At 45.3% G+C, this 25,164-nt stretch overlaps 2 protein-coding genes across 4 annotated transcripts in view; one reads left to right on the top strand and one right to left on the bottom strand.

Moving 5' to 3' along the window:
* Nucleotides 1–25,164, top strand: part of LOC126267773 (laminin subunit gamma-1-like) — a 184,457-nt gene that overhangs the window by 56,796 nt on the left and 102,497 nt on the right. The window lies entirely within an intron of this gene.
* The window catches only part of LOC126266753 (glycerol-3-phosphate dehydrogenase, mitochondrial), a 301,663-nt gene that overhangs the window by 254,069 nt on the left and 22,430 nt on the right, over nucleotides 1–25,164 (bottom strand). The gene's annotated exons all lie outside the window — the stretch shown is intronic.

Raw genomic sequence — 25,164 nt, 5'->3', positions numbered from 1 at the left:
CATGTACAGGTACAGCTGCCCGTGCAGTTTCAACACGATACCACAGTTCATCAAGAGTAGTGACTGGAGTATTGTGACGAGCCAGTTGCTCGGCCACCATTGACCAGACGTTTTCAATTGGTGAGAGATCTGCAGAATGTGCTGCCCAGGGCAGCAGTCGAACATTTCTGTATCCAGAAAGGCCGGTACAGGACCTGCAACATGCGGTCGTGCATTATCCTGCTGAAATGTAGGGTTTCGCAGGGATCGATTGAAAGGTAGAGCCACGGGCCGTAACACATCTGAAATGTAACGTCCACTGTTCAAAGTACCGTCAATGCGAATAAGAGGTGACCGACACGTGTAACCAATGGCAACCCATACCATCACACCGGATGATACGCCAGTATGGCGATGACGAATACACACTTCCAATGTGCGTTCACCGCGATGTCACCAAACATGGATGCGATCATCATGATGCTGTACACAGAACCTGGATTCATCCGAAAAAAATGACGTTTTGCCATTCGTGCACCCAGGTTCGTCGTTGAGTACACCATCGCAGGTGCTCCTGTCTGTGGTGCAGCGTCAAGGGTAACCGCAGCCATGGTCTCCGAGCTGATAGTCTATGCTGCTGCAAACGTCGTCGAACTGTTCGTGCAGATGGTTGTTGTTTTGCAAACGTCCCCATGTATTGGCTCAGGGATCGAGACGTGGCTGCACGATCCGTTACAGCCATGCGGATAAGATACCTGTCATCTCGACTGCTAGTGATACGAGGCCGTTGGGATCGAGCACGGCCTTCCGCATTACCCTCCTGAACCCACCGATTCCATATTCTGCTAACAGTCATTGGATCTCGACCAACGCGAGCAGCAATGACGCGATACGATAAACCGCGATCGCGACATGCTACAATCCAACCTTTATCAAAGTCGGAAACGTGGTGGTACGCATTTCTCATCCTTACGCGAGGCATCATAACAACGTTTCACAAGGCAACGCCGGTCAACTGCTGTTTGTGTATGAGAAATCGGTTGGCAACTTTCCTCATGTCAGCACGTTGTTAAGTGTCGCCACCGGTGCCAACTTTGTGTGAATGTTCTTAAAAGCTAATCATTTGCATATCATAGCATCTTCTTCCTGTCGGTTGAATTTCGCGTCTGTAGCACGTCATCTTCGAGGTGTAGCAATTTTAATGGCCAGTAGTGTAAGTTAAACGAACTATGAAAGTGGCTGTATCAGCACACAGGTGGTCCATTGTCATTAGGTGTTGCGTCCCTTTGAGCATTGATCCGGTTGCGAACGGTAGCTGATTGCCGTTGCATCATCTCAGAAAGCACATGGTGTTTATACATTAGTTATACAAAATCAAACCTTAATTGTGGAAAAAGAAAAATAACTTGCAGAAATGTTTGACACAGCACTGAATGCAGTATATCCTCAAGTTTTATTTACACATCTTCAAAAAAAAAAAATGTTTCAAATGGCTCTGAGCACTATGGGACTTAACATCTATGGTCATCAGTCCCCTAGAACTTAGAACTACTTAAACCTAACTAACCTAAGGACATCACACAACACCCAGCCATCACGAGGCAGAGAAAATCCCTGATCCCGCCGGGAATCGAACCCGGGCGTGTACACATCTTCATTGTGGCTACCTTCTGTAAGACGACAAATATCCAATCTTTAATTAGTTTCCTGCTAAAGTCTATGACGCAAGTCTTGATGCATGGTGGCAACTGCTCGTGTTATCCGTTGTCGCAACTCGTCGGAGTTTCTCGGAAGCGGAGGAACAAACACACTGTCCTCGCTGTAACCCCATGCGCAGAAGTACACTGGGGTTAAACCGTGTTGTTCGCGGTGGCCAGGTAGTTGTCCCGCCACGTCCAATCCAGGTCGACACATTCCTACGGACATACACGACAAGTTCGCGATGATAATGTGGTGGCGCGCCACCTTGCTGGAGAATAAATTCTTTGCCCATATCCTGTTGTATTCGAGGCATTGGATAGTATTTAAGTGTGTTCAAGTCCGATAATCCAGTTACAGCTGACTCGGCATGAAAGAAAGGATTGTCAGTCTTGTTACAGCTTGCAGCGCAAAAAATATTTGCCTTAGGCGATTTCAGGTGTTCAAATGTGTGTGAAATCTTATGGAACTTAACTGCTAAGGTCATCAGTCCCTAAGCTTACACTACTTAACCTAAATTATCCTAAGGACAAACACGCACACACCCATGCCCGAGGGATGACTCGAACCTCCGCCGGGACCAGCCGCACAGTCCATGACTGCAGCCCCTTAGCCTTAGGCGAGTCTCGTACATGTTCGATATCGTGACGTGGTTTGTTTTGACCCCATATTCGAATATTATGTTGATTCGCCTGGCCGGCCGCGGTGGCCGAGTAATTATAGGCGCTTCAGTCCGGAACCGCGCGACTGCTACGATCGTAGGTTCGAATCCTGCCTCGAGCATGGATCTGTGTGATGTCCTTAGGTTAGTTAGGTTTATGTAGTTCTAAGTTCTAGAGGACTGATGACGTATGTTAAGTCCCATAGTGCTGAGAGGCATTTGAACCATTGGATTCACTTTATCGCATATATGGAAGGTGGCTTCGTCAATGAACAATTTTTTTCGTTAAGAAAATCGTTTCAAAACTCAGCTCTCTTTTCTTTGCCACTTTCTCTTAAAGCTTGCAACAGTTGCAGTTTGTTGGGTTTGCATGGGAGGTGTTTCCGTAGTATCTTCCACACAAGAAATATTAAATTCTAAGGTGGCACGTCTCGTTGATTTACCTGGACTATGAATGTTAGACTGCCATACTTCTTTAACTGTATTGTCAGAGACAGTTAGCCGATATTGTCCCGACGTCCTATGTGATCGTTTCGGTGAAACGATTACACCAATTTTTCTTTGAGTTGGTGGTTTATGATATTTAGTCCTGAATTGTCTCTGAACTGTAGTGGTCATAAACGATAATCATCACTGCATGAGCTGTGCACCATTATGTCTCCAGGACAACTATTGGAATAACGGACACATGCCACCTAGTGGGAACGTTGTGGACTAACAGTGTTAGGCAGCAATAAAACTTGAGGATGGTAACACATACTGTATCCAGCGTTTCTGTGAAATAATTATCTTTTTCATAATTAAAGCTTACTTTTATATAACTAATTTATAAACACCCTGTAAACCGGTCTACTATAGACTTAACTGCCCCTCGATATCCTGGATATTGACACCGATTAAGTTCATTTGGTTCAAATGGCTCTGAGCACTATGGGACTTAACTTCTGAGGTCATCAGTTCCCTAAAACTTAGAACTACTTAAACCTAACTAACCTAAGGACATCACACACATCCATGCCCGATGCATTATTCGAACCTGCGACCGTAGCAGTCACGCGGTTCCAGACTGTAGCGCCTAGAACCGCGCGGCCACTCCGGCCAGCACCGACTAAGTGCGAGATAGTCCGACATATGTGTCGTCGGGGGAACAGATCGAAGCATCTGTTGGCCTAAGGAATGTTCCGTCTAAATACTGACAGCTCAGAGAGACACGAGACGTGATGGAATTTTAATCGTCAGCAGCGTCAGAAGGCCAAGGTTATTACGTGCCGTAATATCGTATTCTCCTTCATAAAGGTCTACAGACTGACTTGTTTATTATCCATTTTACTCGACAGGAATGAAGCGTTAGTGGTACTACAGCGTGGACGGATAGTTAGAGCGGCATCTGAATCGTGCGGCTCTTGCGGGAGTCAGGCTAGAGGCAGAGCGCCACTAGTTGCGAGTCGAGGCGGGCCCTACGTAGAAAGTAGCGCCCCTCCCCCTCCCCCCGCCCCCAGCGGGTCGATCGCAGGCCTGGGGCAGTGCGGCCCAGCTGGCGCCGCCGCGAGCTGTGGGCGGTGGGCGTGGCCGCCCCAGCCAGGGTTTCACAAAGCCGCACCGGCAACACACGCTCCGCACGCTGGGTCGCACAACACAGCCAGGCCTGAAGCTAAGGGATACGGGGAAGTGTAGAGGGGGCGCAGGGGGGGGGGGGGGGGGGCAAACCGGGCTATGTGTTATCTGCCTCGGGCGGCAATTTCAGGGGGGCGCCAAACTGATAATCTTGAAGAAAGCGCCTGGCATTCAGCCCACGTTGATTTACCGATTATTCATATTATTTCGAAACGCAGCCGGCTGCTGTGACCGAGTGGTTCTTGGCGTTTTAGTCCGGAACCGCGCTGCTGCTACGGTCGCAGGTTCGAATTCTGCCTCGGGCATGGATGTGTGTGATGTCCTTAGGTTTGTTAGGTTTAAGTAGTTCTAAGTTCTAGGGGACTGATGACCTCAGAAGTTAAGTCCCATAGAGCTCAGAGCCACTTTTTAACGCATCCCAAGTTTGTTATTGAACATTTTTGAACACAATCTTAGTTGATTTTAGAACGAATCATTAGTTGATTTTTGAATGCGTGCATAGCGTGCGTGATATCTCTGCCAGGGGAATTCCCCTCGCATATAGAAAAAATAACTTCCCTGCAGACAAAAGGAGAGAGGGCTATAAGCACTGAGCCGAATAAACCTTATAATATTATAGCTCAAAAGAAGAAATTAATATTTTTAAACTAGTAATATTGAACTCGTTATTGAACTAGTGTGTATAGTGTCTCTGTATGTCTGTGAAAGACAATATCAATTTCCAGAGCGGTGCCGACTACTCCAAGAGCGTACGAAATTTGGTACACGTAGACAAGTTTCTCTAGCGGGGTAGACGCAGCTACCGACATCGACGGTTCGCCTGTAAATTTTTAAAATGTAAGAAAAGGAAAACTTCTATAGGATCTTCTCGAACTGGGATACTGCCATTCGCATTTGGTGATTCGATGATTGTCTGCGAGTGAAATAAGGAGTTCGTTTTAGCAGAGAATATTTCTCTATGCTTTTGACCGTGTTATTGAAGCAGGTTCTACAGCAAACATAGATCACCAAATGTTCGAAGTCTTATACAAGAATGTCGTACATTACAGTTCATCACAGAAACTTTTGATCAAAAATAAGTACGCGAAATTACCATTGAAATACACCAGACTGTCTTATGGCTGTTACTTAACTCCACATTAACGTTACATACCGCTTGTGAATCTCAAAAAACACAAATTATACAATATGGCGGCTAACAATGACTCTTTCATTGCAAATGTGTTCAAATGTGTGTGAAATCCTATAGGACTTAACTGCTAAGGTCATCAGTCACTAAGCTTACACACTACTTAACCTAAATTATCCTAAGGACAAACACACACACCCATGCCCGAGGGAGGACTCGAACCTCCGCCGGGACCAACCGCACAGTCCACGACTGCAGCTCCCTAGACCACTCGGCTAATCCCGCACGGCTTTCATTGCACACACTTCGTACACGTCCTCTAGTTATCCTGTTCTCGTAACAAAGTCCCATCACATACCGATTTTCTTACATTTATTCGCTCGCCATGGAGCAACGCTAAGTCAGCGAAGAAGTATTTCGCCCGCGCAGCTGAAAATGCACTGCCTCACGGTATAATTACCTATGAACCACCAACGCCGGCCGGAGTGGCCGGGCGGTTCTAGGCGCTACAGTCTGGAACAGCGCGACCGCTACGGTCGCAGGTTCGAATCCTGCCTCGGGCATGGGTGTGTGCGATGTCCTTAGGCTAGTTACGTTTAAGAAGTTCTAACGGTCGCGGTTCTACGCGCTACAGTCTGGAACAGCGCGACCGCTATGGTCGGAGGTTCGAATCCTGCCTCGGGCATGGGTGTGTGCGATGTCCTTAAGCTAGTTACGTTTAAGAAGTTCAACGGTCGCGGTTCTAGGCGCTACAGTCTGGAACAGCGCGACCGCTACGGTCGCAGGTTCGAATCCTGCCTCGGTCATGGGTGTGTGTGATGTCCTTAGGCTACTTACGTTTAAGTGGCTCTAGGAAACTGATGCCCTCAGAAGTTACGTTCCATAGTGCTCAGAGCCATTTGAACAATTTTTGAACCACTGACTAGAGTAAGGTAGTTATACCGATGAAAATCAACTTCGCAATTCACGATTTTTAAGCGTTAGAACGGGTCAAGGAACATTATCTCTTCAGGAGGTGAATGTCCATTCTGGTATTTGTGTGGTTGACTCAGTGTGCGAATGATGAGCGGTTAACAGCCGCTCAATATCTATTCTTGGAATAGCGCGGAAACGCGTTGTACGAGGACGTAAGAACGCGAAACTGGAGAATAAATGGGGGATAACTAAACTGGTGATTCTGGCATGAATAGTAAAGTTAACCAGAGACTAAGCTTTGACGGTGGTAGGAATAGTTAGAGAATTAGACATGGCAAAATTGTTTGTTAGAGCGAGGAAGAAGAAGAAAGGGGACATTCATAAATTACATAGCAGAATATGACTATTCCAAATTTATGTAAAGATTTCATACTATTACTTTCTCATGCTTGAGAAATTGGAGCATATGAATGAAATGTGAAACTATTTCCTAACATAAAACGTCTTGCTTGTGGTAGGCCTAATAGGCATTTGATACTGGTTTTTCGTGGATCGTATTCTGTCGTGTTATTTATGTAGATGAGGTACATAAAAATGACCATTTGAGACAAAACGGTCTCATTTATTTGGCGTGTTTTAAACTTCTGCTATATTAGAAAGACCACTCCAGTCTCAAATACTATTCGTATTAACAGTTTTTCAAATGGCTCTGAGCACTATGGGAGTTAACTTCTGAAGTCATCAGTCCCCTAGAACTCAGAACTACTTAAACCTAACTAACCTAAGGACATCACACACATCCATGCCCGACGCAGGATTCGAAACTGCGACCGTAGCAGCAGCGCGGTTCCGGACTGAAGCGCCTAGAACCGCTCGGCCACTCCGGCCGGCTAACAGCTTTTTCGGTACTTGATAACGACATTTTGATTTTTCATGTAGCAAAACGTTTGACGAACTTTGATGAGGTAAATAGATTCTTTCACAGATAGGAAAGCACGTCGTGTAAAGCTGCAACAAGATTAGAGAGACAATACTACTGGGCCCTTAGACTGAAGAATTGTGTAAGATCTTGCTTGTGTCTTGTCTTTAATGGCTTCATGTTCCCTATTGTTAATTTTATGTCATACTGTAAGTAGGCTGTTTAGGTTTTTTATATTGGTAACGCTACGTAGCGCTCTGAAAATCACTGGCTTTGTTGTGTGCAGTCTGTGGCTGGTTTTCATTGTTGTCTGCCATTGTAGTGTTGGGCAGCGGCAGCTGGATGCTAACAGCGCGTAGCGTTGCGCAGTTGGAGGTGAGCAGCCAGCAGTGGTGGACGTGGGGAGAGTGATGTCAGAGTTTTGAAATTTGTAAGACTGGATGTCATGAACTGCTATATATATTATGACTATTAAGGTAAATTCATTGTTTATTCTCTATTAAAATCTTTCATTTGCTAACTATGCCTATCAGTAGTTAGTGCCTTCAGTAGTTTGAATCTTTTATTTAGCTGGCGGTAGTGGCGCTCGCTGTATTGCAGTAGCTTGAGTAACGAAGATTTTTGTGAGGTAAGTGATTTGCGAAAGGTATAGGTTAATGTTAGTCAGGGTCATTCTTTTGTAGGGATTATTGAAAGTCAGATTGCGTTGCGCTAAAAATATTGTGTGTCAGTTTAAGCACAGTCTTGTACAATTTTTCTAAGGAGTGTCAGTTTAGGCACAGTTATGTATAATTTTTCTAAGGGGACGTTTCAATACTAAGGAGAAAGTTATTAGCTGATAGGCAGTAAAGAGTGCATATTTTCTGACGAGTTCTTATTCTCCTGGTAACAAATAATACCACCCACCATTAATTGCGAGTTTTTAAGGGGCGAGGGGGATAGGATATCAAACTGGCCGACTGGGAGCAGGACATTTTAATTTCCACTGTCCTGACTGATGGCTTCCATGACAAAATACACACTTTTGAATTCCACAGGGCGAAGTGCAGTGACGTGTGGGAGAAGAATGCTGTGTGAAGAGGCGTGGCACTACACTTCGCTACACTTAAACCAAGTAACATTTTTACATTTTCTCTAACACATATTTTTGGAAAATCGATTTTTTATATTTTTGAGCCCTATCTCAAACGAGGGGGAGGGGGGGGTTACTATCAAGTTTTTGCCCCGTCGATTAGTTAGGCAACAAGTAGCTGGACGGATGTGTGGAACTAAAACTGTCGGGCGCTAATCAGCTTGGTCACCGGAGCCCTTTCTCAAGATCGTGCTGCTTTTGTATGAGTCCTGTTGAAATGAAAAGCGAAGGCCATAAAACTATAGCTAGTGATAAAAATTTCACATACACCCTCAGTTATTGTGTTTAATGGCATAATGGTATAATACTTGTATGCACTGGTCTGTTATAAATAAAATGTAGCTACTCAAAGAGGTCTAATATAGTCTGTAATTATCATATGGCAGAGTAGCTTGGTAGAAATGCTAATGTGTTAATGCACAACTGACTTATGGCGGAAAAAAATTAGTTCCAATTCTGGCCACCATTTGAAAATCTGGCGCTGTACTGTTCATATGACTGTAAGACATCCACACTGTCATCTAACAAGCCATTGCGTGAGTGAACACTATGGCTATCGATAAGAGAGCTGTTAGTGAAACTGTTTCATGCAAACAGCAGCAATCACAGTGCTGCAACTAGAGAGTGCTGCTGTGTGAAAGCCCAGAGGAGAGGCCCAATCTCATTAAACGTTTTAAAGGAGATGATAATGGAATTCGAAGACACAGGTGAGTTTGGTGTGGCACCTGGAAGAGGCACGCCTCCTGTCATATTCAAACTTATTGTCGAGGTTGCTGTTGCTGTGCAAAATGCCGTCTGTGGTATTAGCAGCGGATTGTTCGATGTCTGACTCTGGCTCTGTTTTTTGCAACACTGAGATGCCTTTCCTATATATCTGCTCCTTATCTAATGTATGCAGGGTGAGTACAGGGACTGATCCTAGTTAAATAAGCAAAGGAGGTTAGCCGAGCGGTCGAAGGCGCTGCAGTCATGGACTGTGCGGCTGGTCCCGGCGGAGGTTCGAGTCCTCCCTCGGGCATCGGTGTGTGTGTGTGTTTGTCCTTAGGATAATTTAGGTTAAGTAGTGTGTAAGCTTAGGGATTGATGATCTTAGCAGTTAAGTCCCACAAGATTCCACACACATTTGAACAAGCCAAGGAGGATTCAATTAATAAATGTTTAATCATAAAATAAAAAGGAATTTGCAAAAACCATAACTTATAATCCTAACAAACATATAAGTATTAGTATTTACCGTATCCAAGACTGTCACAACACCTAGCTGTCTAAACAAGTCCGCTGTTATGTTCGTTAAGAAGAAAGGTGTTCATCCCTCTGGTAGTTCTAACCACCACCAGGCTGGCGCAGGCAACGAAAAACTCAGATAGACCAACATGTGAAACTGTAATTATTTAACTTTTCTGTTCCCTATATTAGCTCGATGCGCAAATATTACCCAAGTGGTCGCCAGATCGTGGATCTTCCGCGTCACAGAAGACTGACGGCGCAATGGAGATGCAGCGTAGCGTCCAGAATTACGGCTACACAGTGGACGCATTATTATGTACGAAGACTTCTATGGTTGAAGATACTCCGTTACTCTGCAGTTTATTTGCCTACTCTGGCCACGAGAAGAGTTGCGTGTAGTGCGTGAGCGTAAATGAGCACTACTCAATACTAACAGCGCCTCAATGAAGTACCAACCAGTTCCTCTCTCTAAAGAGAACAAACTGCTCGTTCTTCGAGTAGTGCAATCAGCACTGTATTACGTAAGACTGGATACTGGATACGTTTCCAGCAACGTCTCAGAGGAGCCTTGCTCTGTGACTGTCCTGCTCGCCTCCTCTGTCTAGACTGGGCTGCACGTTTGCTACCAAGCTTCCTCCATCACTCTAGTGTCCGTTTTGAACAAAACCAGCCACGGCTGTCCATTCGGAGCGATTTCCGCCCACCGTAGTAAGATATGAAACCGTTCGTCAGCCTACACAGCGCTTCCAGAACCTCTGAGATATTTTCGGAAGATTCGAGCGAATGGATGCTGAAACCTCCGACCAATGGCATCGTTTCACAGCCTCACTTTGGAGCGAAAGGGCCAATGGCTACACGGCCAGCGAACTGTAACTGTAGCCTCGCCCTGCGCCGTCTTCGCTGGGCGGTCAGCCTGCGCGGGGGCCTCATTTGGTGTCCAGAGCCCTTAGTTGCTAGGCCAGCGAAAAACGTAATTGTCCCAGCGCATGCAATTTTATTGTGTTAGGGAGAAGCTACTCAATACAACTTTTCCGTTAATAAAGTAACAACTCTCCTAACCATCGATCTCTCTTTCTTCTTTCGTTTCACCCTCTTTGGGGTACGCTGGATCAATCATTTCTTTGTGCGTTGTTCTTTTTTTAGGGCCCAGTATTGCTTCATCCTTTCTGATCTTCTTCTCCTTTCTTCTTCCGAGATGAAGGGTTTGGACTTTTGTGTGGATTTGTCTTGGAACCTTATGTTTTCATCTTTAGTAATTAATTTAGCAGTTCGATCAATAAGTGAATTTTCTGAAATCTTTAATTCCACTAGGTCTTTCTCAGTTTCTTTAAACCAGTTGGGCTTCGTTTTTCGTTTACGGAAGAAGTCAAAGATTTGTTTAGTTAATCTGTTGGAATTCATTCTGAGAAGATGACCATAAAAATTTATTCTCCTTTTTCGCATAGAATCTGATAGTTTTTCAATTTTCTTGTAGAGAGTTTCATTTTTTATGTATATAATCTTATTGTCTTGAAATTTTGGCCCAATGATTTTTCTTAAAATTTTTCTTTCCTTTACCTCAAATTTCTCCATTTGGCCTTTGAAATTCATGTTAAGTATTTCTGCTGCATACAGTGCTTCTGGCTTAATCACTATCTTGTAATGTGTAATTTTGGACCCCCATGAAAGGGATTTTTTGTTGTATGTATTTTTTGTTAGTGGGAAGGCCAATTCAAGTTTATTTTTTCTGGATTCCATTGCTTTGCTTTCCCCAGCATTCCAACTAATCCATTCTCCGAGATAATTGAATTCTTTTACTGTTTCAATCTTCTGTTCTTGAACGTTGAGGTATTTACATGAGTGTTTGATGTTTGTCAATATCTTAGTTTTTTTCCGAGGAGATGTGAAGACCAATTTTAGCTGCTTGTTTCTTTAGTTCAAGGATTTGCTCCCGTGCTTCTTCCATTGTTTCAGCAGCAGGGCCATATCATCTGCAAAAGCAATGCAATTTACTTTAAGGTTCTTCTTTTTGCAACCCAGTCTTATACCACTCTTAATATTTGTGTTCCATTCTCTGACTACTTTCTCAAGCGCACAATTGAACAGCAACGGCGAGAGCCCATCGCCCTGTCGCACTCCCGTTTTTATTTCAAAGGGTTCCGATAGATCGCCCATAAATTTAACTTTCGAAAATGTATTTGTAAGGGTCGCTTTTATAATATTAGTTGTTTTCTTATCCAAACCCATTTCTTCCAGGACTGACAACAGAGATTCTCTATCAATCGAATTTGAAATCAATGAAGGAGATTACGTACGTCTTTGCCCTTGATATACAAAGGGAAAGTGGGACCGATCTCTCTTTATATAAAATATCTGTAATAATAATGAACATAACTGATGACTTTCAATTGATAAGCCTCACACGTAAGGTGACCAAAATACCGGCGCCTCTCAACTGTTAACTGACCATGCTGCAGATGCCCCGGGTAGTGTAGTGTCACGAGAATTATCCATGCCGTGGTCAACGTTACAGAAAGTTCTGTGGTCTTTATTATACTTGTATCACTACAGGATACAGAGTGCAGTAATTTAAACCTCATAGTCTGCAGCAACGTTCTGACATTGCCCTTCGGTTTCTGGCACGGATCGAAGTTGATGGTATGTGGCGAGGCAATATTCCTTTGAGTGACGAGGCACAGTTTACACTTCAGGATGTAGTGAATACAAAGATCTACCGAATTTGAGGTAGTGTTAAACCGCGTGTTGTGCACGAAAAGCCATTGCACTCGCCATGTGCGACTGTCTGGCGTGAATTCACATGCGTCTCGGTCCGCATTGAAGAGAATGGGTGCAGAGGATCTGTTAGGTGTACCGTGATGTCTGCGCGCTACCGGGACTTCCTTGTACAGCATGTGATTTCTACTTTGGAAGAGCGCAACCGAGTGGATCCACTGTTTCCATGCAAGACGGTTAGTAATGAAGTCAACATTATGCCTTTCTCATTTATTTGAGCTTTTCTGTCCACGTCCCACTCGTACGTAACCCATGACATATTCAAACATTTCTAAACGTCTTTCTTGTATTCACTGCGCCAGATTTGCACCTGGTGGGTAAAACTGGAACCAAATTTTTTTTCAGCGTAAATCGGTTCCGTATTAGCGGACTAGCATATCTATCAAGTTTTGCCGCCTGAAGATAGTTACAGCTTGCACTGAACCTCCGCAGGTTGGTGCACTTTAATTATACACACTGAAAGTTCATAGTGTTAGTAATTCATTTGTCATATGTCCATTATAATTATCCGGGCTGACGTCACGCCGCGGCGTGGAAGCGCGCGGACACGGAATTTAGCGGCAGTCAGTAGCGAGCCAGTGGGTGTGTTGGACCTTCCATTGAGCTACGGACCCCCTTGAAGATGTCTCCCGCAGTCGGAGACGAAACGTTGGGAATCACACAGAATTCATCAACTGACCACGGCATAACAGCCCGGATAATTATAATGGACATGATATTTCCGGCCGTGAAAGACTACATTTTAGTATCATTTGTCACAGTCATCAGCGATCGAAGGAACTGTTGAGGCCACTCTGTGTGCCTTCTTTTCTAACTCTACAGGCAGTAGCTGTGCTGAGCTTAGAGGTGACAGTGTGTGTAACATTCATTCTAGGGTGCAACCATGTTCCTCCGCCAAGCACGTACTCCTGTTGAACAGCTTGTCATTTGAACAGGATCGCACTGTCGGTCTATGGGAAGCTCGATGGACGTATTGACGAATTGCTGCATATGTCGGGCACAATGTATCACTGGTGTGTCGCTGCTTTCGGCAGTGGTCTGTGGAACTTCCCACACCTGTAGACCAGGATCTGGACGCCACAGTAGTACAGACGCTCGTCAAGATAGACGCATGGTGAGAGCAGTGTTGACTGACCGAACATAATCCAAGGAAGAAATCCGGCATCATGTTGCACCTGCTGTGTCACTGAGGACCAATGGGAAACGCCTGCTTTCAGTACGACTAAGATCACTTGTGCCTCTGGTCAGACTACCACTCACACGACGACACCGCCAAGCATGGCTGCTCTGGTGTCGTGAAACAGTTGACAGGAGAGTGGAATGGCGCACAGTTGTCATCAGTGATGAGAGCACGTCACGTTTGTATGCGAGTGATGGATGTACGAGTGTATCTATATCTACATTCATACTCCGCAAGCCACCCAACGGTGTGTGGCGGAGGGCACTTTACGTGCCACTGTCATTACCTCCCTTTTCTGTTCCAGTTGCGTATGGTTCGCGGGAAGAACGACTGTCTGAAAGCCTCCGTGCGCGCTCGAATCTCTCTGATTTTACATTCGTGATCTCCACGGGAGGTATAAGTACGGGGAAGCAGTATATTCGATACCTCATCCAGAAACGCACCCTCTCGAAACCTGGCGAGCAAGCTACACCTCGATGCAGAGCGCCTCTTTTGCAGAGTCTGCCACTTGAGTTTGCTAAACATCTCCGTAACGCTATCACGGTTACCAAATAACCCTGTGACGAAATGCGCCGCTCTTCTTTGGATCTTATCTATCTCCTCCGTGAACCCGATCTGGCACGGATCCCACACTGATGAGCAATACTCAAGTATAGGTTGAACGAGTGTGTTTTGTAAGCCCCCTCCTTTGTTGATGGACTATATTTTCTAAGGACTCTCCCAATGAATCTCAACCTGGCACCCGCCTTACCAACAATTAATTTTATATGATCATTCCATTTCAAATCGTTCCGCACGCATACTCCCAGATATTTTACAGAAGTAACTGCTACCACTGTTTGTTCCGCTATCATATAATCATACAATAAAGAATCCTTCTTTCTATGTATTCCCAATACATTACATTTGTCTATGTTAAGGGTCAGTTGCCACTCCCTACACCAAGTGCCTATCCGCTGCAGATCTTCCTGCATTTCGCTACAATTTTCTAATGCTGCAACTTCTCTGTATACTACAGCATCATCCGCGAAAAGCCGCATGGAACTTCCGACACTATCTACTAGGTCATTTATATATATTGTGAAAAGCAATGGTCCCATAACACTCCCCTGTGGCACGCCAGAGGTTACTTTAACGTCTGTAGACGTCTCTCCATTGATAACAACATGCTGTGTTCTGTTTACTAAAAACTCTTCAATCCAGCCACACAGCTGGTCTGATATTCCGTAGGCTCTTACTTTGTTTATCAGGCGACAGTGCGGAACTGTATCGAACGCCTTCCGGAAGTCCAGGAAAATAGCATCTACCTGGGTGCCTGTATCTAATAATTTCTGGGTCTCATGAACAAATAAAGCGAGTTGGGTCTCACACGATCGCTGTTTCCGGGATCCATGTTGATTCCTACAGAGTAGATTCTGGGTTTCCAAAAACGAGATGATACTCGAGCAAAAAACATGTTCCAAAATTCTACAACAGATCGACGTCAGAGATATAGGTCTATAGTTTTGCGCATCTGCTCGACGACCCTTCTTGAAGACTGGGAGTACCTTCCAATCATTTGGAACCTTCCGTTCCTCTAGAGACTTGCTGTACACGGCTGTTAGAAGGGGGGCAAGTTCTTTCGCGTACTCTGTGTAGAATCGAATTGGTATTCCGTCAGGTCCAGTGGACTTTCCTGTGTTGAGTGATTTCAGTTGCTTTTCTATTCCTTGGACACTTATTTCGATGTCAGCCATTTTTTCATTTGTGCGAGGATTTAAAGAAGGAACTGCAGTGCGGTCTTCGTCTGTGAAGCAGCTTTGGAAAAAGGTGTTTAGTATTTCAGCTCTACACGTGTCATCCTCTGTTTCAAAGCCATCATCATCCCGGAGTGTCTGGATATGCTGTTTCGAGCCACTTACTGATTTAACGTAAGACCAGAACTTCCTAGGATTTTCTGTCAAGTCGATACATAGAATTTTACTTTCGAATTCACTGAACGCTTCACGCATAGCCCTCCTTACGCTAACTTTGACATCGTTTAGGTTCTGTTTGTCTGAGAGGTTTTGGCTGCGTTTAAACTTGGAGTGAAGCTCTCTTTGCTTCTGCAGTACTTTCCTAACTTTGTTGTTGAACCACGGTGGGTTTTTCCCGTCCCTCACAGTTTTACTCGGCACGTACCTGTCTAAAACGCTTTATACAATTGCCTTAAACTTTTTCCATAAACACTCAACATTGTCAGTGTCGGAACAGAAATTTTGGTTTTGATCTGTTAGGTAGTCTGAAATCTGCCTTCTATTACTCTTGCTAAACAGATAAACCTTCTTCCCTTTTTTTATTTTCCTATTAACTTCCATATTCAGGGATGTTGCAACGGCTTCATGATCACTGATTCCCTGTTCTGCACTTACAGAGTCCAAAAGTTCGGGTCTGTTTGTTATGAGTAGGTCCAAGATGTTATCTCCACGAGTCGGTTCTCTGTTTAATTGCTTGAGGTAATTTTCGGATAGTACACTCAGTATAATGTCACTCGTTGCTCTGTCCCTACCACCTGTCCTAAACATCTGAGTATCCCAGTCTATATCTGGTAGATTGAAATGTCCACCTAAGACTATAATAAGCTGAGAAAATTTATGTGAAATGTATTCCAAATTTTCTCGCAGCTGTTCTGCCACTAATGCTGCTGAGTCGGGAGGTCGGTAAAATGAGCCAATTAGTAACCTAGCTCGGTTGTTGAGTGTAACCTCCACACATAATATTTCGCAGGAACTATCCACTTCTACTTCACTACAGGATAATCTACTACTAACAGCGACAAACACGCCACCACCGGTTGCATGCAATCTATCCTTTCTAAACATCGTCTGTGCCTTTGTAAAAATTTCGCCTGAATTTATCTCTGGCTTCAGCCAGCTTTCTGTACCTATAACGATTTCAGCTTCGGTGTTTTCTATCAGCCCTTGAAGTTCCGGTACTTTACTAATGCAGCTTCGACAGTTTACAATTACAATACCGATTGCTGCTTGGTCCCCGCATATCCTGACTTTGCCCCACACCCTTTGAAGCTGTTGCCCTTTCTGTACTTGACCGAGGCCACCTAACCTAAAAAACCTCCCAGTCCACGCCACACAGCCCCTGCTACCCGTGTAGCCGCTTGCTGCGTGTAGTGGACTCCTGACCTATCCAGCGGAACCCAAAACCCCACCACCCTATGGCGCAAGTAGAGGAATCTGCAGCCCACGGTCGCAGAACCGTCTCAGCCTCTGATTCAGACCCTCCTCTCGGCTCTGTACCAAAGGTCCGCAGTCAGTCCTCTCGACGATGCTGCAGATGGTGAGCTCTGCTTTCATCCCACTAGCGAGACTGGCAGTCTTCACCAAATCAGATAGCCCCCGGAAGCCAGAGAGGATTTCCTCCGATCCATAGCGACACACATCATTGGTGCCGACATGAGCGACCACCTGCAGATGGGTGCACCCTGTACCCTTCATGGCAACCGGAAGGACCCTTTCCACATCTGGAATGACTCCCCCCGGTAAGCACAAGGAGTGCACATTGGTTTTCTTCCCCTCTCTTGCTGCCATATCCCTAAGGGGCCCCATTACGCGCCTGACATTGGAGCTCCCAACTACCAGTAAGCCCACCCTCTGCGACTGCCCGGATCTTGCAGACTAAGGGGCAACCTATGGAACAGGACAAGCAGACATCTCCGGCCGAACATCAGTTTCAACCGGAGACAGAGCCTGAAACCGGTTCGTCAGACAAACTGAGGAGGCCTTCCGTTCAGCCCTCCGGAATGTCTTTCGCCCCCTGCCACACCTCGAGACGACCTCCCACTCTACCACAGGTGAGGGATCAGCCTCAATGTGGGCAGTATCCCGGGTAGCCACAGTCGTAGTCCGATCGGGGGATGCGTGGGACGAGCTGGCCGTTCCCGACAAACCCCCATCCGGACCCCCACAGTGATGCCCATTGGAAACAGCCTCAAGCTGTGTGACCGAAGCCAGCACTGCCTGAAGCTGGGAACGAAGGGATGCTAACTCAGCCTGCATCTGAACACAGCAGTTGCAGTCCCTATCCATGCTAAAAACTGTTGTGCAAAGAACGTCTGAATTAATCTGAGCACAAACAATGCGACACAAAATTTAAACGGTTATTAAAATACAAGAGTGCCTAGTAAATGCAGTAATGCTGCTACTTGCGCACTGCTGACACACTGCTTGGCGGCGGAAGGAGACTACGCGATTTTACACTATTCAGGTACTAAAAACGCGATGCTACAACTCTCAAGTACTATAATACGCCCGAAATTTATGAATTAAACAATGCAAGTACCAAAAACACGCAAAGAAATTAAGAATTAAACTATGTAACAAATGAGTGAGCGAGGAGTATACGACTTGCTGCTGCAGCTGCTTATCCAACGGCGGCAGGGAGCAGGGATGTAGGCCTGGAGAGCGCCTATTACGAAATGTAATCAACCCCAACACACAAGCCCAATCCAGGTAGCGTGCAGAGAGGTGGTGTTGGTGGCCGAGGGCGAGGAGGGCATAAGTTACACACACATGGTGTTATCCCCGTGCTACTGCCATTTCTTTGACAACAAGACGTGCTTTTTCAGCAGGACAATGCACATCCACACACAGCTGTTGCGATACAAGGTGTCCTTCGTGGTTTACAACTGCCTTGGCGAGCAAGATAACCAGATCTCACCAACTGAACACGTATGGAATAAAGCGGGAATTTATTCATTCCTCATGGCCTGCAAGAAGCATTGCCTAATTGTAACAAGAGACGCAACATTCTTGGGACAACTTATTTTTATGATCGTTTGCAAGCTAATTCACGCCTGTGTTGCCTTCAGAGGGTACATTGTTCTGGCACCTTTCACTGTAAAACGAGTGTTTCATTTAATCTATATTTCCTATCGTAAGTCGTACAATGATGAATGACCTGTCAACTCAGTTCGCAACAAAATGACATTTTTTGAGGGCTTCGCATTTTTTCCGGTAGTGTACGTTCTCGTCGTAGACATACGTTAACAGTATTAATCAAACAGAGCAGATTGTTCGTGGAAATAGTAGGATGAACCAGCCATCCAAAAAACACACATAAACCTTTATCCAGTTCAATGGGCAAGAGTCCTGAAGCCACACGAAATGCCAACAGTGTTCTTGTCATTGTCTCCTCCTCGCCTAAAATTGAGGGTAAGTCCCTCGGTAGACCAAAGGCTTTCCTCGTATCAGCATACGAAACTTACGACTTCAATAAACGGTGCACTATGAGTCTGATGGGCAAAACACTGCATTCCAGCGGATCTTCATAGTGCAAGACATAGGCATGCGTCACTGGAAAGTGCAAAGAAAATAGACTATGCCGTCGTCGAGTGGTTGGCTTGACAGACCTCAGATTGTTATTGGCCACTGGCTTTCCAACTCAGCCATCACTTTCTATTTTACGCACCACACAATAACCTGTGGAGGGACGTTGCGGGGAACTACGGTATTTTCATGTCAGGCTGCTTTCGCTGCTCTGTTACTTTCCTCACACCCCCCGACACCTAGCCGCGATGGGTAGCCGCGCGGTCTCAGTCGCCTTCCCATGGTTTGCGCAGCTACCCCCTTAGGAGGATCGAGTCCTCCCTCGGGGTGTGTGTGTTGTCCTTAGTGTAATTTAGATTAAGTAGCGTGTGAGACAGGAGACTGACAGTTTGAGTCCATAGGAACTTAAGACAAATTTCCAAAATTTTTTCCCTCGATATCTATGTGTTTAGGTACCCAGCAGAAGGCCACCTCTTATGGCGTCAGTCATGCACCTTGTTGCTGCAGCTTTAGTTAACGATCTGAAAGTGGAAGGAAGATAAGGTTTAGTGTTTTCGTAACAGTTAGGGCATCAGAGACGGAGCAGGGTGAAGAAGGAAACTGGCTGTGTCCTTTAGAAGTGAAAGTCTCGGCAGCTGACTTAAGCTATTTAGGGGAACTAAATGCCGACGGCCTGATGGGGATTTGAATCGCAATCGTCTGAAGACAAGTCCATCGTCTTATTATCCCACTAGATCTGCAGGTGCTATCGGGCTTATCTAGTTTCGTATACACCACCAGATCAAAAATATCAGGATTATATTAGTGAACATTAATATGAGATGTATCCTTCTTTAGTCTTTATGAAGGCTTGACCGTTGGGGCATGTCCATGAAAGAATGACAGCCATTCTCACTCAAGAGCTGAAACCAGAAAATGTGACGTTGGACATCGACCTCTCGACCAGAGTGGACGATCTAACTACACTGAAGAGCCAAAGAAACAGGTACACCTGCGTTATATCATGTAGGGACCCCGAGAGCATGCAGAAGTGCCGCAACACGACGTGGCATGGACTCGCCTAATGTCTGAAATACTGCTGGAGGGAATTGACACCATGAATCCTGCAGGGCTGTCCACAAATCCGTAAGAGTACGAGGGGTTGTAGATCTCTTGTGATCAACACGTCACAAGACATCCCAGATATGCTCAATGATGTTCACGTCTGGGAGCTTGGTGGCCAGCGGAAGTATTTAAACTCAAAAGAATGTTCCTAGAGCCCCTCTGTAGCAATTATTGACGTATGGGATGTCGCATTATCCCGCTGGAACTTCCCAAGTGCGTCGGAATGCACAATGGAGATGAATGGATGCAGGTGATCAGACAGTATGCTTACGTACGTGTCACCTGTCAGAGTCGTATCTACACGTATCAGGGGTTCCACATCACTGCAACTGCACACGCCCCGCACCATTACAGAGACTCCACCAGCTTGAACAGTCCCCTGCTGACATGTAGTGTCCATGGATTCATGAGGTTGTTTCCATACCCTTACACGTCTATCCACTCGATACAATCTAAAACGAGACTCGTGCGACCAGGCAATATGTTCCCAGTCATCAACAGTCAAATGCTGGTGTTAAGGGCCCCAGGGGAGGCGTATAGCTTTGTGTCGTGCGGTCATCAAGGGTACACGAGCGGGCCTTCGGTTTAAAAAGCCCATCTCTATGATGTTTCGTTGAGTGGTTCGCACGCTGACACTTTTTGATGGCCCAGCATTGAAATCTTCAGCAATTTGTGGAAGAGTTTAACTTCTGTCATGTTGAACCATTCTCTTCCGTCGTCGTTGATCCCGTTCTTACAGGATCTTTATCCGGCCGCAGCCATATCGGAGATTTGGTGTTTTACCGGATTCCTGATATTCACGGTGCACTCGTGAAATGGTCGTACGGAAAAATCTCCAGTTCATCGCTACCTCGGATATTGCTGTGTCCCATCGATCGTGCGCTGATTATAACACCGCGTTAAAACTCACTTAAATCTTGATAACCTGCCATTGTAGCAGCAGTACACGATCTAAGAATTGCGCCAGACACTTGTTGTCTTATATAGGCGTTGCCGACCACAGCGCCGTATTCTGCCTGTTTACATATCTCTGTATTTGAATACGCTTTCCTAGACCATTTTCTTTGCCGCTTCAGTGTAAATCGAAAGGTGCTCCATTGGGTTCAGGTCGTGACTCTGGGTAGGCCAGTCCATTTCAGGATTATCATTGTCCACTAACCATTGCCTCACAAATGCTACTTTATGACAGCGTAGGTTGCAATGCTGATACAAACATTTATCGTCTCCCAATTGATCCTCCACTGTACACAGTACACAACCATCGCTGTAAAATGTATACGTACTCTCCAATATTTAACGTTTTCTTAAGGAGAGTAATGGGACCAAACGCTAACAATGAAGAACTCCCCTGCACCACAATGCCACCACTTCCGTAATTCGCTGTTGATGCCACGCATCATAGTAGGTGACGTTCTCCAGGAATTCACCGTAGCCAGACGTTTACATCAGATTTACACAGCATACAGCGTGATTCATTACACCATATCTAGTCACCCACTGTCCAGTGACATCGCTCTTTACACCATCTTAAGCACCGCTTGGCATTGACCACTCTACTGTACGGTTCACCATTCTTTCTCATTCTTTATAACTCCATTTTTTATAACTCCCTACCCAAAGCCATAGTGCTAGCTAGATCACTGCTAGCACTTCGGAAATCATGAATGACTCCTTGCGCTTCTGCTGATTTCATAAAATTGTTTACAATCACTCTCTGAAAAGCTCGACGAATCATGTCCGTCAGTGCATGAGATGTGCCTAGTATGGATTTAGCTGTTGTTTTTCCGCGTTTCCACTTCACAATCACATCGCCAACAATCGACTTTGGCTGTTATAAGAGACCTGTAACTCAGGTGACAACCAATGACTAGTCTATGTTCCAAGCCACTGAACTCTCCTGATCGTCCCATTGTGCTGTTAATACTTCTCAACTGACAACATTATACTCGCCTCTCGTAACATCATGGTTAAATCCCACGTTACAAAGGAGTGTCCGGATAATTCTGATCAGCTAGACCATGTTTGTGTCCTGGCGAAAACCAGGTCGGATTGAAGGAAGACATCGAAGCAATCCAGAGGAGGGCTGCTAGATTTGTTACCGATAGGTTCAAAGAACACGTACGGAGATGCTTCGGGAACTCAAATGGGAATCCTTGGAGGGAAGGCTACGTTCTTTTCGGGAAACACTATTGAGAAAATTTAGAGACCTTTTAATATTAAATTCTGTTAACACCCTGAAAGTTCCATGTAAGCGCTAGGGTATTCTTTGTTCTTGACAGGTTTTGTAATTTGGGCCAATACTTTACTATAACTGTAATATACTTAAACGTTACATACGTCCGTCCTGCAGGTGACATCTTTTCAGGGAAGTACTGCAACTACATTTCTCTGGTAAAATTCTCTAAATAGATTATGTATCTCCGATACACGAATTGAAAGCGTATGTTGTATGAATGCGTGGTGTCTGTTCTTTTGGACATGTCCGAAAGCACAGAAAGCACGCTTTCATATAACTGATTCACCTCGACAGGCAATGAAGCCGCAACCTTCAGTGCGGGTGCACATTTACGTTCGACCTCCAGTGGAAATCTAAAACTAGCGGGCATAGAGCACATGGATGAGGACTGATGATAGGTGGGGTTAGGTGGGAATATAAGTCGGCCGGAGAGCCTCCCGAAATAACGCGCGCATTTGCGATAAACGGTGTGTACAGGTGCTCAGTGGTTAACGCAACTTCTCTGTAAGCAGAAGATCCCAGGTTCGAGTGCTGATACGGTACACATTTTCAATCGTCGCTGCTGATTCAACACAAAATCCCGATGCAGCTGATATAATTAGTTCCTTCCCTCTCCTCTCCTTTCTCCTCCCGCCCCTCGCCCTTCAATTTACGAAGTAACAAGGAAGTGTCCGTGATTGTATAAAAGTGATTCTGAAAGTTTGAAAAAGCGAAAAGTGAAAACAAAAACATACAAAATGAGAGAAACGTCTGAAAATCTGTCAATGAAGAAGAGACACTGAAATATTCGTTATGTTAGGCATGAATGCAAGAAAAGTGATCTGTGCAATTGTATGCACGCCGTACCCCGCCAACAATTTCAATTAACGCCTATTTTGTTACGTGATGGCCACATCACGTGACACAGTCTGTGCTTCAATTAATACTAACGTGTGTAACAGTTCCACGTGATGACACAATGGACGTGCTTGTCTGCAAACATGCTTGGAAATGCCTTGTAGACTCACGCTATTTTCGTCGTCTGAAGTTTCAGCCGCTGTTAACCCTGAGACTTACCTTAGCTGGAAAAAGTGAGAACACTACAACTACGAATTCGACTTCTCATTAGTGACAATTTGGTGGATGGGAATAACAGAGAAAATAAAAACACCAGCTGCCACCATAGCAAAACTGTTAGCTTACTCCGTGGACGAAAAACGAAAATAGCCTCGGCAGTTTAAAGTGCCGCTAAACAGTTCCAAACGAGCTCAGTAAACGAAGACATTGCTTAACGACTTGACGGAGAGCGATGGTCTGGTCACGCAAAATCGTGTTAGCTCCGGAGAAGGGACAGCAGATATTCTGCTCGGTTTCAGAGTCTATGAAAATCAATGGACACGAAATAATAGATTACAGCGCCGAATGAGGTGTGCTTAATATCTAATACCAATACATAGTGTGCCGTTCCCTCACGAGCAGTGTCCAAGCTGTTGAGGCGCAATTCCATGTAACAGAGGAAGGCTAGTGTGCTGGAAGCTGCGATCAATGAAACCTACTAAGCCGCCTTGGCGTATCCCCTTCCAGTGAGGGAGTAGGCAGGAAGTGCCTCTTATGCTCCTCCACTCACCTCTCCTCCCTCTCCCTAGACACTGACCTGTGACACTGTTTCCTCCTCCAGCTAAAGAATTCTCCAGTGTGTGGAGGATCCAGTTTGCATATGGAAAGACAGCTCGCGATTTTGCAAGGAATTTCCTCAGTCTTTTAATCAATAATACTGGAAGAGTTGCACGTGCACTAAATTTTTTCCTTTGACATGTTTCTCGGGATAATTGGATAAACACTTAGCTTTGTGTGGCAAGTTCAGGAATTTCCTGCGTGGGAACAACGATCTTCAGAAATTAAAGTTACAAAAATGGTTCAAATGGCTCTGAGCACTATGCGACTTAACTTCTGAGGTCATCAGTCGCCTAGAACTTAAAACTAATTAAACCTAACTAACCTAAGGGCATCACACACATCCATGCCCGAGGCAGGATTCGAACCTGCTACCGTAGCGGTCGCTCGGCTCCAGACTGTAGCGCCTAGAAAAGCACGGCCAGTCCGTCCGGCTTAAATTTACATAGTAGAGACAAGTCGCATGTAACTTTTTGATATATTTCATTCGTTCAACGCGAGCATCTTCAGAAACAGCGTAGCAGAGGGTGACATTTTACAAATATCGGGCTGTGTGTAGTGGTGCTGTCATACTTTAAGTGTGTACGAATGTATACCGGCGGCGCTACACACAGCCCGATATTTGTAACGTGTAGCCATCGGCCACACAATTTCTAAAGATGCTAGCGTTGTTTGGTGAAAGAGGTCAAAACAAAGGAAACGTGATATGCGACTTGTGGCTGCTCAGCAATTTTAATCAGTTAGGCCCTCAAATTTACCGGACCATAGTAACCTGTTTATAATATCTTTAAAATCTCTTGTAGATTTTGTACCACACAGCGAGGCATATTAATGGCACCAGAACATGCAATGGATATGGGCTAGTAGTAAATCTTGCCACAGAAACTTGTTGTGAATTCTCAAAAGTACGCTCCAGGACAAGAAGAAAAGGAAAGAAGAGAAAAAAAGGCACATCGCGGAGGGGTTAAGCAAATTGGTCACAGATTGATGTGCATACAGATATCGACGGAATACCTAAAACTGTAAACTTTGGCGGCCGAGGGAGGAATGAGTGACGCTGCAGCGCAAATTCATGGCGCAGCTGCTAAGGATAGTAAACAGGGGGATGTCGATACCAGGGCATAAAGTCTTTGTGAATTTTATGTCATTCCGAGCCTCGCAGACGGAGTCATGGACAATATACGCAGATGTGAGCACTTGAAAGAGAACGTGTAGTTGGGCTCAATGAAGCCGCTTGGAGTAATCGGCGAATCGCTCGACATTTGAGTAGGAGCGCCGCCACAATTCAGTGATGTTGGCAGCGGTGGGGTAACCATGGCAACACAGCGTCAAGAAGGAAGTGGTCGACCAAGAGAGCCGACAGAATGGAAGGATCGAGCAATTGTGCGACAGGCACTCAGAACCCCAGATTCATCATTATCATTGTCCGACGTGTAATTGCTGCTTCAGTGAACAAAAGGATCATTTATGGGCGGCTCACAGAAAGGTGGCTGAGCTCACGGCGCCCCCTGCGCCGATTAGGATTGAGCCCTGTACACCGACAACCCCACTGACTGGAGTAGAAGTGTTCAAATGGCTCTGAGCACTATGGGACTCAACTGCTGAGGTCATAAGTCCCCTAGAACTTAGAACTACTTAAACCTAA

The sequence above is a fragment of the Schistocerca gregaria genome, chromosome 4 (assembly GCF_023897955.1).
Source record: "Schistocerca gregaria isolate iqSchGreg1 chromosome 4, iqSchGreg1.2, whole genome shotgun sequence".
In the NCBI taxonomy this organism is placed as follows: Eukaryota; Metazoa; Arthropoda; class Insecta; order Orthoptera; family Acrididae; genus Schistocerca; species Schistocerca gregaria.
Note: the sequence above shows the minus strand (reverse complement) of the source record. Positions and strands in the feature narration are given on the sequence as shown.